The following is a 15,823-nucleotide window of genomic DNA, read 5'->3' on the forward strand; positions in this document are numbered from 1 at the left end:
TCTCATTCTATGGACAGAAATGATGACACGGTTAAGGGAGAGAGAGAGGGGGCGGAAAAAACCACCTGACCGAAAATCTTTATTTGGTCCCGCTCATCTCTTTGCCACCGAAGTGAGGTGCACTGGGCGGTATGAACGATGCGAACTCTTTCAGGTGATGGTCTGCGCCGACGAAGTTGTTCGCGTTGTCGCACCACACCTTTTCCGGAATCCCGCGGCAACTCACGAACCTTTGAAAAGCCAATAAAAATGCATCAGTGGTAAGGTCAGACACTAACTCTAAGTGGACCGCTTTGGACGCAAAACACACATACAAGGTCATGTATACGATAGTGGTAATATCGTGATAAATATCAAAATATCGAAGTATGACTGATGACCCATTATTTGTGTCAAGAGTTGCTGCTTGCATCGAAAGCAGCGCATGACTTACCATACTTTTACTCGTAGAAGTCTTACAAGAGCTCGAGGACCAGCATGACAATTCGTAACGTGCATGTATGACACGTAAGATTTAACGAGCGAGCTTTTCGCTGTTTTTTCATTTTCCTGCACGGTTCAACTACTGAACATTCGGCGATACCGGTCCCTGATTTCGAATTTTGCCTAAGTCGTCCTGTATTCATGAGATTGGATAACTCTACTCTCCTCAAACGCAAAATTTGCTGATCTTTGTGTAATACTTTTTTCGAAGGGCTGTACAACCTTTTGCAATTTCGAATAAATTGAAAAACCCACACGAAAACTCTCAGAAGCTTCAGGTGCGACGAGAAGGAGTCTATGTTTTTAACCAGAACATAAGGCTCTATGTGGTGTTAAGAGTAAACGCCGTCTTGCTTAACTCCATAGTCACAACTTCTGAAGCTGGCTCGAATTTTTGAGTCCAGTAAAAACGATGGCCCAGAGAACAAGATTAAATTAAAAAGCTCTTTAAATTCACATACTCGAGATACTATATCCGCTGGGTTTACTGGACCTTAAGATGTCTTCAACGTCATATCCTCGAGACACTATATCCGCTCGGTTTACTTTCGTAAGGTCGTGCTGCCAAATTTCTTTCTTTCTCTTGTATCTCCGCTTCTCGGTTCGGAATAGACGAAGGAGGGATCTCGGAGTCAGTCCATAGGACAACTTTTTAATTGGGCAATTAATTAATAACCATAAGCCATGAAGATGATCTGCTAAAAGTTGATCTGCACTTAGCTCAAGGCGAGGCAAAGTTTTCGTCTTGAAAAAAGCTTCTTTTGATTTGACTGTCACTAATAACACTTCTAAATTTTCAGTAGTTTCCATGCTCGCATGGATGTATGATGATGTGTAAACGAAGTTGCCTTAATGACTTCCCACGACGATAGGAGCTGCATTGGTAACGACTCGTCTAATTTAATTTTCGAAATCAAAGCTCCTGTAAATGCATTTTTAAATTTGTGAACAAAGGACACAATATGCTCAATATATCAAAAACACAAAGATCCAGGAAAGAGTCATCCAATCGAAATTGAAAGATATCTTTGCCAGGTAACTAAACCACTCCAAGTTTTTTAGTTACATCTGAGTCAGCTGAAAACTAACTAACTCATGCAAATCCTGAGAAACTTTATCACAAAGGCTTTACAGGTTCTCAACGCATCCGGCGCCTGTCAACAGATCGTCCATATAGAAATAGTTTTGAATGACCTTTGCCTTAACCTTGCGCCATCTTTCCAAGCTGCATTAGACAAAGTTCCATATGTATTTAGCTTGAAGATCTTCAAAGACCCAGAAGGAAACCTTTTGTGTTGTTAATAGTCTATAGAATATAGATATATTCTATATATATTATATTATATTGCATGATACATAGCTAGAAATATTTTTAATGAACATGTAATGTCCATTTCCTCCATCTTCCAAATACAGCATGTTTATATGACATCTCTATCTCGGATTAAAAAAGTGGTCCAATTACTTGCTTGGTCTCTTCCTTATACCCAAAGATGTTTATACTCATGTAATGATTATTCTTTAGAAATGTTTTCACACATTTTGAATACTTAATATGAGTTTATATTAAACGAACGAAAGTAGTTAGTTTTCGCTGTTTCTGGCACAGATTTATGGGCTATTATGCTGTCACATTAGTGATAAAAACATGGTTTCCCCCAACCCGAAACCCATTATCCGTCGGCTCCTGTGATAAGGATTCCCCTCACCCTTTTAGTCAGTATAGATTCTGGCACAGAAATCATAAACCCATAAATTATAGTTTTAAAAAATCAGTGCACGTGTTCAAAAAAGTAATAAAATGTGACGATTGTGTCATGATTAGTTTTCCGACCCCCCTATCCATAATTTGGGAATATTGAAATGTATTTCTGACCCTAATTAGGAGGATTGGGAACGTCAGGGGTTGAATTTTCTCAAAACACACTGTCAATTTCTCTATATGTAAGCCTCTGTCTACGTGTGTGCGTGTGTATGGTTGAGTGGGAACCCCAGATGTGTGTGGAAACATGACATGTGGAACCGATGAGGAAGATCCATGCTCGCACCGTAATAAAGGGGTGTGTTTTAGTATGTCTCTCTCTATTCCAAAACATAGATAAAAAGGATACAAGAGGTTGTGGATTTGTGTGTGTAGTCATTGTTTGACAGCGCTAAGTAATTTCACTCCTAATAAAGGGTCACTTCGCCCGCATGCATCTGATTTGTAAACATCTTGTAAGAGCATGTTACGGCACCCGTTGCGCATGCGCTGAATGTGGTTGAGTTCCGGGGGTAGTGTAAATCATAATAGATGAGTGTATATGTGTACGTGTGCAAGTGAGTCTATATATATGTATTTCCCTTCCCTTATTCATAAAAAGTAAGAAAACAAGTTTTTTTTTCGTTTCACATAATACTTTTTGTGGGAATCTGCACAGAGCAGCGAGATCGCCAAGGAGAGCGACGATGCTAGCAGCGGACACGAGTGATGAGTGTCAAGAGAGACGAGAGTTTAGTTTTAAATAAGTGAGCGAGCAAGACAGACGTGTGTTAATAAAGAAATGAAATAAACCGAATTTAAGTACACTAAAGTGCGGGTCTATTATTTGATATCACGGGTCGTTACATTGGCGACGAGGTAAATTTACTATTTTGTGCAAAATATATATATATATATATATATATATTTCTAAGTGAAACTTAATTCTAGTGAATTGAAATATAATTCCAGTGTAAGTACACAAAAACGAAAAAAGAGTGCGAAAGTAGAGCACAAAACGAAAGATAACGGTTCTTGTGTCTACGTTGGCGAGAGAGGCTTCGCTCTCAGAGGCGATGTTCTCCACGCAAGACGAAATCTCGAAGCAAAGAGTAAAAGAAAAAAAAAGTTGAAAATGATGAAGTGTTAAATTTAACAAGTCCATCGCGGCAACGTACACACGTTTGTATGTGAGCCAAATAGAGTGAAATTATTCTAACAAAGAGAGGCTGAGTGTCATACAAGCCAAATTATTAAGAGAGACATTGTATATGGGGAAGGCTGGGTGTAGGAGATAAATCTATGCAAGCCACATATGCAGATGCAAATAAGTATAAATATACATATGTACTAGAGAACGGCAAGGGTACACCCAGACAATGAGTGCACTCGAATCATGTGTGCCTTTTCGGCACTCAGAGTGTGATCGGCACCCTAAAATAAGGGTGTGTGCCTTGCACAAGCTCATTTTGAATGTGCACTTGCGCACCCAGTACTCTTTTCAACAGACACCCGACATACTCATAGCAAATGAAGCGAGTGTCTGAGACACCCATGTTTTTGGGAAAAGTGAGTCGGGTGTCTTGAAAATGAGTCGAGTGTCTTGAAATGAGTTGGGTGTCTTGAAATGATTCGAGTGTCTTGAAATGAGTCGGGTGTTTCGGGTGTCTTCGACTGATCTGAGTGTTTCGGGTGTCTTCAGCTGTATTGCATGAGCAGGTCATTGAGGGTTGACCGAATAATTTTACATGAAAGGAAGGAAGGAAATCCCAATAATGGCCCCTTAAAAAAGGCCAAATAATTTAGGATTTTCCATGTCAGGCCATCTACCTGATATTCGCAGTGCAATTGACTTATCATCTGTATTCTTATACGCATCTGCAAAAACGGGAATACATTTGCAGGTAGATGGTTTGATAACAACACGGAAAATCCTAAAATATTGATGCAATGTACGTTTTTTTGGATTTATTAAGACTTTGTCATTAAATACTTGTAATGATTATAAACTCTTATTTTTTAATATTAGTTACTGAAGACGGCAATAATTTGTATTATTAGAAATATACTTTTCTAAGATTAAATTATTGGGATTTCCTTCCTTCCTTTCATGTAAAATTATTCGGTCAACCCTCAATGACCTGCTCATGCAATACAGCTGAAGACACCCGAAACACTCAGATCAGTCGAAGACACCCGAAACACCCGACTCATTTCAAGACACTCGAATCATTTCAAGACACTCGACTCATTTTCAAGACACCCGACTCACTTTTCCCAAAAACATGGGTGTCTCAGACACTCGCTTCATTTGCTATGAGTGTATCGGGTGTCTGTGCATTAGGATCATGTGCCTAGAATTGAGCGGGTGTCAAAAACGCAAACACCCTAAACGCACAAAGCGATCTGTGCACTCCGGGTGTGTGCTCTTTTCTTGCTGTTCATGAGTTCGACACACACTCGAAATGTATGAGTGTGATTCGGGTGCCGAAAAAAGACACCCTTGACGTTCTCTGATATGTACGTACAAAGAGAAGGCTGTGCGAAAGAGTTTCGTCTTGCGTAAGCCAAATATTAAATCGATCATGTATAAAATACAAGTCGACAAAAAGAAAACATGTAAAAGGCTGAGTAATAACAAGCCAATATTTACCTATAATAAAATCTCGTTTTTCAGATAGGATGACTGATAATATTCTTAAACCATTTCTATGTGACACGATTGAAAAATCGGTGCTCAGAAATGAATGGGAAAAATGGTTAAGAGCGTTCACCATAGCTATGGAGGTTGACCAAATTGAGTCACCAAAAACCAAGAGAACAAAACTACTTCATTTGGGTGGAGTACAGTTGCAGACTGTTGCATACTTATTACCAGGCGCAATAATTGAGTACGATGAAAAGCTGAACAATAATGTTTTCGTTATTTTAATTGAGAAGTTAAATGCCTATTTTTTATCTAAGCAAAATTCCACGTTCGAACGACATCTTTTTCGCAATTTGGCTCCACAGGAGGGGGAAAATTTCTCGAAATTTATTCTTCGGCTACGACTCGTGGGCACCTCCTGAATTAAAGAAGAAACTTCTGAGTAAAGAGCACTCGATTATTGAGGAGATTATTGAGGCGTGTCAAGTCGAGGAGAAAATTAACAAACAATCCGAAGCAATGCAGAAGCCAACCGTTGAGGCAATAAACAAAATTGAGGCTCGTAAAGCCAAACTGGAAGTGGGATGTTCTAGGTGTGGTCGGATGGGTCATGCCAATAGTGATCCCGTTTGTCCGGCGCGACTCGCCAAATGCAATAAATGCTCGAAAATAGGGCATTTTGCACGCAGATGCAGGTCGAAACAGTATCCTCAGCATAAAAATGGAAACCTAAAGCGACGACCAAATGACGATTGGGCTGGAGAGGGTCGATCTGATTTCAAAAGGAAGAAGGAAAGCTCGAATTGCTTCAAAATATGCAGTGACGAGGAAGAAGAACTTATCAGCTGCAAAATTGGAGGCCAAGAAGTTTCTCTTATTATTGATTCTGGTTCGCGATTCAACCTCATCAGCCATATAGACTGGGAAACACTGAAAAGAAAAACCCCGGCGGTGTTTAATGTGAGATCACATTCACAAAAACAATTCCGCGGATATGCTTCTGATCAATTACTAGAAGTAATTTGTGTTTTTGAAGCACCGATATCAGCTGTACCAGATGTCGAGGTGATGGCTACATTTTTTGTTATTAAAAATGGACGACAGTCATTACTGGGGCGTGAGACAGCCATAAAGCTAAATGTTCTTCGTCTTGGCCTAAAAGTCAAACGAGTTGAAACGACCGCACCATTTCCCAAATGGAAAGGTGTTGAAATAAAGCTGTGCATTGATCCCCAAATCAAGCCTGTTCAGCAGCCGGTGCGGAGGATCCCAGTGGCACTTGAAGATAAAGTTGCAGCTAAGCTTGATGAAGGTTTGAAGCGAGACATTATTGAATCTGTTACGAGCCCGAGTCGATGGATCTCCCCAATTGTCCTGGCGTTTAAGGAGAATGGCGATATTCGACTCTGCGTCGCCTGTCTGGCGAACAAGGCAATTCGTCGAGAAAACTATCCGCTACCAACTTTTGAATCTTTTATGACCAAACTTAGAGGTACAAGATTCTTTTCGCGCTTAGACTTGAAAGACGCTTATCATCACCTGGAACTGGATGAAGACAGCAGGGAATCACAACCTTTATAACACCAATGGGACTTTTTCGATATAAAAGATTGATGTTCGGAGTCAATTCTGCTCTAGAGATTTTTCAACGTCATCTCGAGCAGCTGTTAGTAGATTTTTCGAATGTTATGAACTACATCGACGACATTATTATCTTCGGGGAAAGTCAAGAGGAACATGACAAAACCGTAAGAGATGTCCGCAAGGTATTCGAGGAAAACAACGTACTGCTAAATGACCAAAAATGCGTTTGGAAAAGCAAAAAACTTAAATTTCTTGGCCACATTCTTTCCGATAGAGGCATTGAAGTCGATCCCGATGAAGTTGATGCTATTAAAGCATTTCGAGAGCCAATAAATAAAGAGGAGATACGAAGTTTTCTCGGCCTGGTGACGTACGTATTGAAATTTATTCCTGATCTAGCAGACTGTACGGAACCTCGACGTCAACTTTTAAATAAGGACCCAAAATTCAGCTGGGGCGAAACAGAGAAAAACGCTTTTCTGTGCCAAATCTTCAATATTTCAATCCAGGAAATCTAACCCGTCTCGTAGAAGATGCCAGTCCTGTAGCACTCGGAGCAGTTTTATTGCAGTTCTCGGCTAACAATGATCCCTTAATTATTTCATTTGCAAGCCGAGCGTTATCGGATGTTGAAAAACGTTATTCGCAAACGGAGAAAGAAAGTCTGGCTCTAGTCTGTGCGGTAGAGCGATTTTACTACTACCTGGCTGGACCTCGATTCGAACTGGTGACCGACCACAAACCTTTGGAAGCAATTTTCAAACCAACATCGAAACCACCAGCCCGTATAGAGAGGTGGCTCCTACGTCTGCAGTCATACGATTTTAAAGTAGTGTACAAGGCAGGAAAAGAGAACATTTCTGATGCGTTATCACGACTTTGTCCGCTAACACCACCCGACACTTGTGAAAGAGAAACCGAGTACAGTATCCTGCATATCATCGAAAACATTATTCCAAAATCGATGACCATCTCGGAAATTGCTAAGGACTTGGTGAAAGACGAAGAAATTATTTATGCGATGGCCTGTGTAGAGAACGACGAATGGAAATCGGAGTCCCCAAAGCAACTTTATCCATTTCGGTATGAGTTGTCAACAATAGGACCTCTCTTCCTGCGTGGTAATCGTATCGTTATTCCAACATCACTTCGAAATCGGATTCTCGAGCTGGCTCATGAAGGGCACCCAGGAGAATCGGCCATGAAAAGGCGGTTAAGATCAAAAGTTTGGTGGCCTCGGATTGACCGCGACGCGGAAAAATTCGTAAAACACTGCAAAGATTGCCTCCTGGTGTCTCAACCATCCAGACCAGCGCCCATGGATAGAAATCCATTTCCAACTGGCCCATGGATTTTGGGTTCTTTACCCAATAATGAGTTCATCCTGGTTTTTATAGATTACTACTCTCGCTATATGGAATTCAAATTTTTACGCTCTATTTCGTCAGCTGACATTGAGAAAGAACCAATAATATTATTAAAATTACGGCAGAGGGTAAGACACTTATTAGGAACGTATCCCATGTCAAGAAGATTCCAATAACGGCAAGCGAGGCAACGGCATCTGTAATTTCTCCTTTAGATAACGCTCGAGATAATAGGACATCGGTACAGGACTACCAGGAAGATGGGGAAGACCAGGAACGTCGAACGGAGCGGTTGGCGGAAAGTTTACATCAACCTTTGAAGCTGAAACTTGTTAATAAAGGAGGGATGTGGGAATCTGCACAGAGCAGCGAGATCGCCAAGGAGAGCGAGGATGCTAGCAGCGGACACGAGGGATGAGTGTCAAGAGAGACGAGAGTTTAGTTTTAAATAAGTGAGCGAGCAAGACAGACGTGTGTTAATAAAGAAATGAAATAAACCGAATTTAAGTACACTAAAGTGCGGGTCTATTACTTGATATCACGGGTCGTTACACTTTTATTTATTAATTATTGATACAATGAAATTATTTTTATAGCTCTATTCCTTCGATTTACGTAAAAGAGGCATGCGCATGTTTCCAACCTCGAATCGGTGTTACAGAATGTAAAGTGTTCACCATATTTCATTGTTTGTAGAACTTGTGCACCTTGATTTATGAACCTAATTTTGGTTTTAAGAAGGTATTGGAAATGATTTTCAAATATCTTCCGATTGAATTGTAGAAAAAAATGATCAATTTCTTCAAGAAATTTCATTATTTATCGAAATATTTTTTTTGTGAAACAGGTCTTGTCACAAGTGGTCTCGACTTCAAAATGAATTGAATGCAAGTAGATATGTTTTGTTTATTTTGAACAAACATTTTGAAACAGGTCTTGTCACAAGTGGTCTCATTAATAATATTTTGAACTACTTTTAAAAAAATTTTTAGAATGTTGTATGCATTGTTTAAAGCACACTCACCACCTTTGACATGATTTTTACAATAGGGAAATCTGTTTCCTCTAAACCGGTTTAATGACGAATTATGTATGTCCTCGACATTAATTAAATGGTGGTTTCCAAAAAATGATTGTAGTAAACGTTTCTTTTCCATTCCCTTACAGATAATTTGTTTTCCAATAGTTATTGCCTTAAGATATCGTCGCGTTTGCGCAAAACTTTCGCCTCCATCGTCCAAAAAAATTTTATGATGCTTTTTTTGTTAACCAGTTTGCAGTGGTTTGAGATTTTGTATTTAATAAAGTGATCTCATATGGTGGTTCTATAATAAAACTATTATTCAAGTTTGGTTCCTTTTCAACTACTATTCCAATTTCCTTAAGAATAAATTTTTTGTCATTGTCAAAGAAACCTTGAATATCAATTGATATCAAACAACTCGTTGTACTAATCCGTTTAATGGATTATATTCGACTAATCGATCGTGTATGAGTAGGCAATAAGCTTGGTGTCTTCAGTTCAGTTGAAATTCTCACGTCAATAGGACCAGATTTTACTGTTTCATTTTGATATGCTAGATCAATTACGATAATTGGAGCTTTCATTTTAAATTCCGATGGTGTTAAAAATGGTTGTGACTTACGATTGTAGTAACTAGATTGAAATCTTGAATACATTTCATATAGGTGAGCAAACTGATTCTTATTGAAGTCGACATTTAACTTATCATATGGGTATGAGTCAAAATTTTAAATGAACCTTCAAGTTTGATAAATTATTTGTGACAAGTTTTCCGTTCAGTGTAAATCCGATTTTTGCAAACCTAGGTCTCTCCTGATTTGCTGAAAGTTTAACATTCCAACAGTGGTGTATTCTTTTTCCTAATTTCGGGTTAACGTAGGAGTCCCAACTACGTAATGCTATAGGTAGGTTTACACCAATTTTAATAATATCATACATCTTAATTTTGCAATGTCACTAGGTGTCACATGATAAATTTTCCAACTTATATTGGTCATTTCTAATTTAAATGTTTGTTCCATTCTCTTTTTTTCAAAGACATCATCTAGGTTTTTAGTAACAAACAAAACAAAACCTTTTTATAATCTTCAGCAAACCCCAAAAAATGTTTTAATGGGACAGAAAAGTTAAAGTTAGGTCCAGTAGAAAAGTCATCCCCACCACTCCATCCAGAATTTGATAGATTTTGACTTTGAAGGTTATCAAGTGCTAAAGTAGTGCTAAGTAGTTGTCATACCGACAAATCGAGTTCTATCAATCTCGAATCCATTTATTTCGTACTTGATTTCATCGAAGAAGTAAGCCATACAATTATTTTTAAAAAAAGTTATAACATTATCAGTTGTAGGACCGACTGTTGTATCTTGTGTAATAATTCCTTGAAAGTTGAGGTAAATTTCATGAGGGAGGACATACAAGTCTTGATTTTGTATAGTAATTCGAATTTCACCGTTTGGATTAAATGATGGATTATACGACGAATAGGTATGAAACTCTTTTTTCGAAATACTCTTATACGAGTATACTTTTTCTCGAACATTACAAACTTCGTTCATTTTTTTCTTCCAGTATATTTTTATTAATTTTTTACTTTGAAGGCTAGAGACTTTAAAAATAGTTTATTTTTTAAAGTAAGTGAACTTCTTTTTGAGTAGATCCTCTTTCTATAGCTTTACAATTAGTAATGCTTGGTTGAGTGTATGAACCAGGTCTTTTATTATAAATAATCATTCTATCATGCGAATATGCAACCGAATCGAAACGTTTTCACCCCGTAAATTTACCAAATCTCCGTTTTGATCAACGATGCGTATGGAGAGTGTGCTTATTTCATCACAGTTGATTGTCAAGTAAATAAGATTATGTTGTGTCACATTCATTTTATAGCCAGGAGGAACATTAATACCGAATTCATGTAACGTATGATTAGGTGTATTATCTACATATGAACCAGTAATTATGTTACATTCCAAAAGAATAGTATTAATTTTTAAAATATTGACAGTCTGATCCGATAGATATGTTTTTGTTGGGTGAGGCTCTAAAACTCTATTATCAAAACCAAAAAGTTGGCCAATTAATCTTTTCTTAATAACGTAAAGCGGCTCCCGAGTACTGGTTATTTCCACTTGAAGAGTATTGCTATTGCTTTTAATTTTAATAGATTTTTGAATACCATAATCTTTAAGTTCTTTATAAATATAATCTGTTAAATAATTTAGTTCATAGGATCCAGTAGGAATGGTGGTTACATTAGTTCCAATATGGAAGGGATTGTTTTTTTCGTCTATATTTGGGATTGAATTGTACATATTAAAATCAATTAATGCACACTCAAAACGTCCATCCAATTCGATTGGTGGAAAATAGTTTGTATTTATAACAGAACTATTTCCATTTGTTTAGGGGCCATTGTGCCGCCGCTCATCTGAGCTTAAGAGCGCATCCGCGCTGAAGAGCGCATCCACGCTGAGGAGCGCATCCACGCTGAAGAGCGCATCCACGGTGAAGAGCGCATCCACGCTGAAGAGCGCATCCGCGCTGAAGAGCGCATCCACGCTGAAGAGCGCATCCGCGCTGAAGAGCGCATCCGCCCTCGCCCCTCTCTGCACAATCTTGCACTCTCTCTCTCTCGGGTCCAACTGCAGCGGTCGATCGTCGACGATCGTTTTTCTTATGCTAAGCTAAGTTAAATCAGTTTTTCTGTATGCAGTGAATAAAGCTGACGGCCTTACTCCACGACGCCCCCGACTTCATCTTCTCTGTAACCAAGAGGTTTCATTTTGTGCCAACACCGCCCCACTACAGCATTTTGGTCCTTCGAGCCGGATATTCTGGATACTTTTTCTACCAGCAGTTCCCGGCAGTGCTCCGCCAAAAGATAAGTACGATATTTTTTCCGTCTCCGTCTCTCTGCCGGTCTTCAGCAGTGGTCCGAACATTAAATTTCGTTCACACTGCTGCAAGATTTTTTTCCTTCCGTGTCAACTCCAAGTCCGAGTTTTTCGACACAACGGCGGTGTGAGATTTTCTACTCTTCTTCGTCTTCAAATTCTGCAAACTTTTCCATCCGACTCCGTTTTGTGTGTCGCCATATTCCTCGCCGTTTTCGGCTTCCCCGTTATTTGCTATTCCGCTATTCGCTTGCCAACGGTCGAGGCATATGTGCATACATATAATATACGCACATACAACCATACATTTGGTGCAATTAATCCGCGAAAAACTGACCAAGTGAACAGTGAAATTGTGTGGTGACAAAAATAAGGCATAATTAATATTGGCCAGCCGGTGTGAATTAATTCCAAAAATATACAGTCCACTTATCAACGCTCCACTGTGCCAACCTAGGCCTCACGTGCCCTTACATATATACATACTTGCATGCATGCCATAAATTTTCTGCCTCCAATTTCAGGAAATAAATACATGATAAAATTAAATTGAAATAAAATCTGTTTAAAAAAAAAACGCCATTTCACTACAAATCCGTGATTGTGTCACCTAAATTCTCAACCTCGCCGCCTCAGTAGCCGTGTTGTGTTTTTTTTTTGGTGCTGTTTTTTTTCCTTTGGGGTGAACTACGAACAGGGTGCCGACGGCATACCCGGCTGCGTAACACTAAATTAAAAAAAATCAATTTATTTCGAAAATATACACATATAGATCGTCATCAATCTTTTCCGAACGAGCACTTTTTTCCGGTACTTGTCCATTCTCCGGGCCTCTAGCGCAGCTTCTACTCCGCATCAGGCAACATCCGCCTACAATCTCAACAAACCTCGTCTACTTCTGGGTTGTTTATTGGTTCCTGAAAATTTTTTTTCACATTCGATTTGTGCCGCACACGACCTTCCTTTCGACATCGGCGCCGCTAGTGCCGACTAGTTCCTTGTGATCACCGTTCTCATCACTTTAGTGTGACCGGCCACCGCTTCGAACGAGGCACCTATTGCGCAAGTCAGTCGACAAGCGCTGACCAGCAAATTGATTTTTGAGAATGCCCTCGGGAGACGACAAAAATCCGCGTCCGATCCCAGCCATCAGTTTGGACAGATCTCAATCCGCATCTCCGCGGACACCTCTTTTGAAGCCTAAGGCGACCAGGGCCATTCCATGGGCAAAGAGTGACGAATCCGTCAATACAATCCCCGATCCTTCACAGAGGCAGACTCGCTCCGTTTTAAAAATGGCTCAAAGTGCGGTCGAAGTGGCGCTTTAAAAGTTCATCGCTACAACAGATCGAATTAGCCAATTTGAGGCTAACATAAATACCCCGGGCGCCCCAGAAACGGAAATAGGCTCCCAATACATGTGCGAAGTCCATCGAGACCAAATTCGGGCACTCTGGGAGAAGGTGGAGAAGTGCTATGAGAGCTGCTCCGATTTGCTCGCCACCTCAGCAGTGCTGGAATCGAAGTACAGCTACTGTTACTCCGTATATTAAAGGTGTATTGCCCAGCTTCGGGAGAAAATTGCCTCCCAATCCACTCAGGCTTCCGTCAATGTCCACACGCCCGCGTCTACAGGCTGCCGGTTACCTCCAGTGGATTCCGAGGTCTTTGCGGGTGTTTATCTTCGGTGGCCCATCTTTAGAGACTTGTTTACGGCCATTTACATCCAAAACTCGCGGCTCACCCCGGTAGAGAAATGGTTCCACTTGCTGTCCAAAATAAGTGGTGACTCACACGCCATTGTTTCCTTTTCAACCACCAGGCTATTTCTCAAGAGTCCGGGGTCGCGCTGAGGGAGCTGCAAACCACCATTCAGAGTTGTCTGACAGCCCTAGAAATGTCCGCCATCAATGTTGAGGCTTGGGACTGCCTCCTGGTTTTTATGATTTCCCCAAAGCTCCCCAAAGTCACACTTTCTATGTGGGAGTAATCCGTACATAATAAGGCTGAAATTCCAACATGGAAGGAATTAGATAACTTCCTGACAGAGCGCCATCACTCTGGAGGCCATTTACATCCAAAACTCGCGGCTCACCCCGGTAGAGAAGTTGTTCCACTTGCTGTCCAAAACAAGTGGTGACGCACACGCCATTGTTTCCTTTTCAACCTCCAGGCTATTTCTCAAGAGTCCGGGGTCGCGCTGAGGGAGCTGCAAACCACCATTCAGAGTTGTCTGACAGCCCTAGAAATGTCCGCCATCAATGTTGAGGCTTGGGACTGCCTCGTGGTTTTTATGATTTCCCCAAAGCTCTCCAAAGTCATGTCTATGTCATGTTTCTATGTGGGAGTAATCCGTACATAATAAGGCTGAAATTCCAACATGGAAGGAATTAGATAACTTCCTGACAGAGCGCCATCACTCTGGAGGCCATCGACGATGTCAGGCCTAGTGGCTCCGGGCAATCTCCGCCAAGGTCGGGACTTCCTACTGCCCCTGCACGGAGGCTCAATTTATTCGAGACTCGAGTGGTTCCGGGCCAAAAGGAATACGATCTCTGTTCGAGGGAGAACCACCCTATTCGCTTATGTCCGCGTTTCCTAGAAATGAACGTGAATGGGCGCTCTGACTACATTAAGAGGAAGCAGTTATGCTTGAAGTGTTTGGCCCGAGGGCACCAGCAGCGAGACTGCACCAGCGCCCATACCTGCTTCACATGCCACAGCCGACACCACACCCTCCTGCACCGCGGAAATCCGTTCGCTACCGCTCCAAGCAGTTCCGAGCAGTTCCGCTACCTACTATCTTTCACATCATGCCGTATTCATGCCCGAAAGCACGACCACCAAGGTGCGGGTAGTCTTCAACGCTTCGAGCCCGTCCGCAAACGGGACCAGTCTGAACGACATTCTTTACGCGGGCCCGGTCTTACAATCCGACCTGACTATTCAAATCCTAAAGTGGCGATACTTTAGGTTTGTCTTCAACGCCGTCATCGAGAAGATGTATCGGCAAATTTAGGTAGACACCAAGCATACTCCACTCCAACGTATTTTGTTTCGCAATCCCGATGGGGAGATCCGCGACTACGAATTAAAAACGGTCACCTTCGGTGTCAATTGTGCCCCGTTGCTAGCGATCCGTGTCCTGCAGCAGCTCGCTGACGACGAAGAGTTGAAGTACCCGCAGGCAAGCCAAATTATCCGGCATTTTATGTACGTTGATGACGTTCTCGCGGGGGCAGACTCCAAAACCGAAGCCCAAGTGGTGATTCGGGAGCTAAAGGGCGCCCTAGAGTCGGCAGGGTTTCCACTGAGGAAATGGACGTCGAATAGCAAGGCGATCCTGGCCGACATTCCGAGCGACCACCTCCTTCGTGCTGATTTTCTCGACATCGATGCAGAGAGCACGGCCAAGACACTCGGCGTGCGGTGGAGGGCGACGAGTGATGAGTTTTTTTTTGTTCCGGCTCGTCCTTCACGAAGCGCCAAGTCCTCTCCCAAATTGCCAAATTGTTCGATCCAGCAGGTTGGCTCGCTCCTTTCATTGTCCGTGCGAAAATGTTCATGCAGGACATTTGGCTTCTGGATCTGGGGTGGGACGACGCCCTCCCTCAAGATTTCTGTCAGAGATGGGTTGACTTCCTAAAGAATTACTCGGTGCTCGATCAGATTCGTGTTCCCCGATGGGTCGCGTTCCGACCACACCTAAGGGTCGAGCATCACGGGTTCTGCGACGCTTCTGAGAAGGCGTACGGCGCAGCAATTTACGTCCGTGTCGAGGTTGGGTCTACGGTAATAGTGAACCCGCTGACTGCAAAGACTCGAGTGGCCCCAGTTAAAACGGTGTCGCTCCCTCGGCTAAGCTGTGCGGCGCCTTGTTGTTGTCGGAAATGGCCACCGCCGTTCTGCCAAAGATATCAGGGCCCGCATCTGCCCCATACTGTTGGACGGAATCGACTATTGTCCTCGCGTGGCTGCAGAAGCCAGCGTGCGCCCCCCGAAGATCTCCTTGAACGTTTTTCCACACTCGACAAGGCACTACGAGTCCTTGCCTATGTTTGTCGCTTCATCCAGCGCGCGCGG

Source organism: Drosophila eugracilis, unplaced genomic scaffold (genome assembly GCF_018153835.1).
Source record: "Drosophila eugracilis isolate 14026-0451.02 unplaced genomic scaffold, ASM1815383v1 contig_1775, whole genome shotgun sequence".
Lineage (NCBI taxonomy): Eukaryota > Metazoa > Arthropoda > Insecta > Diptera > Drosophilidae > Drosophila > Drosophila eugracilis.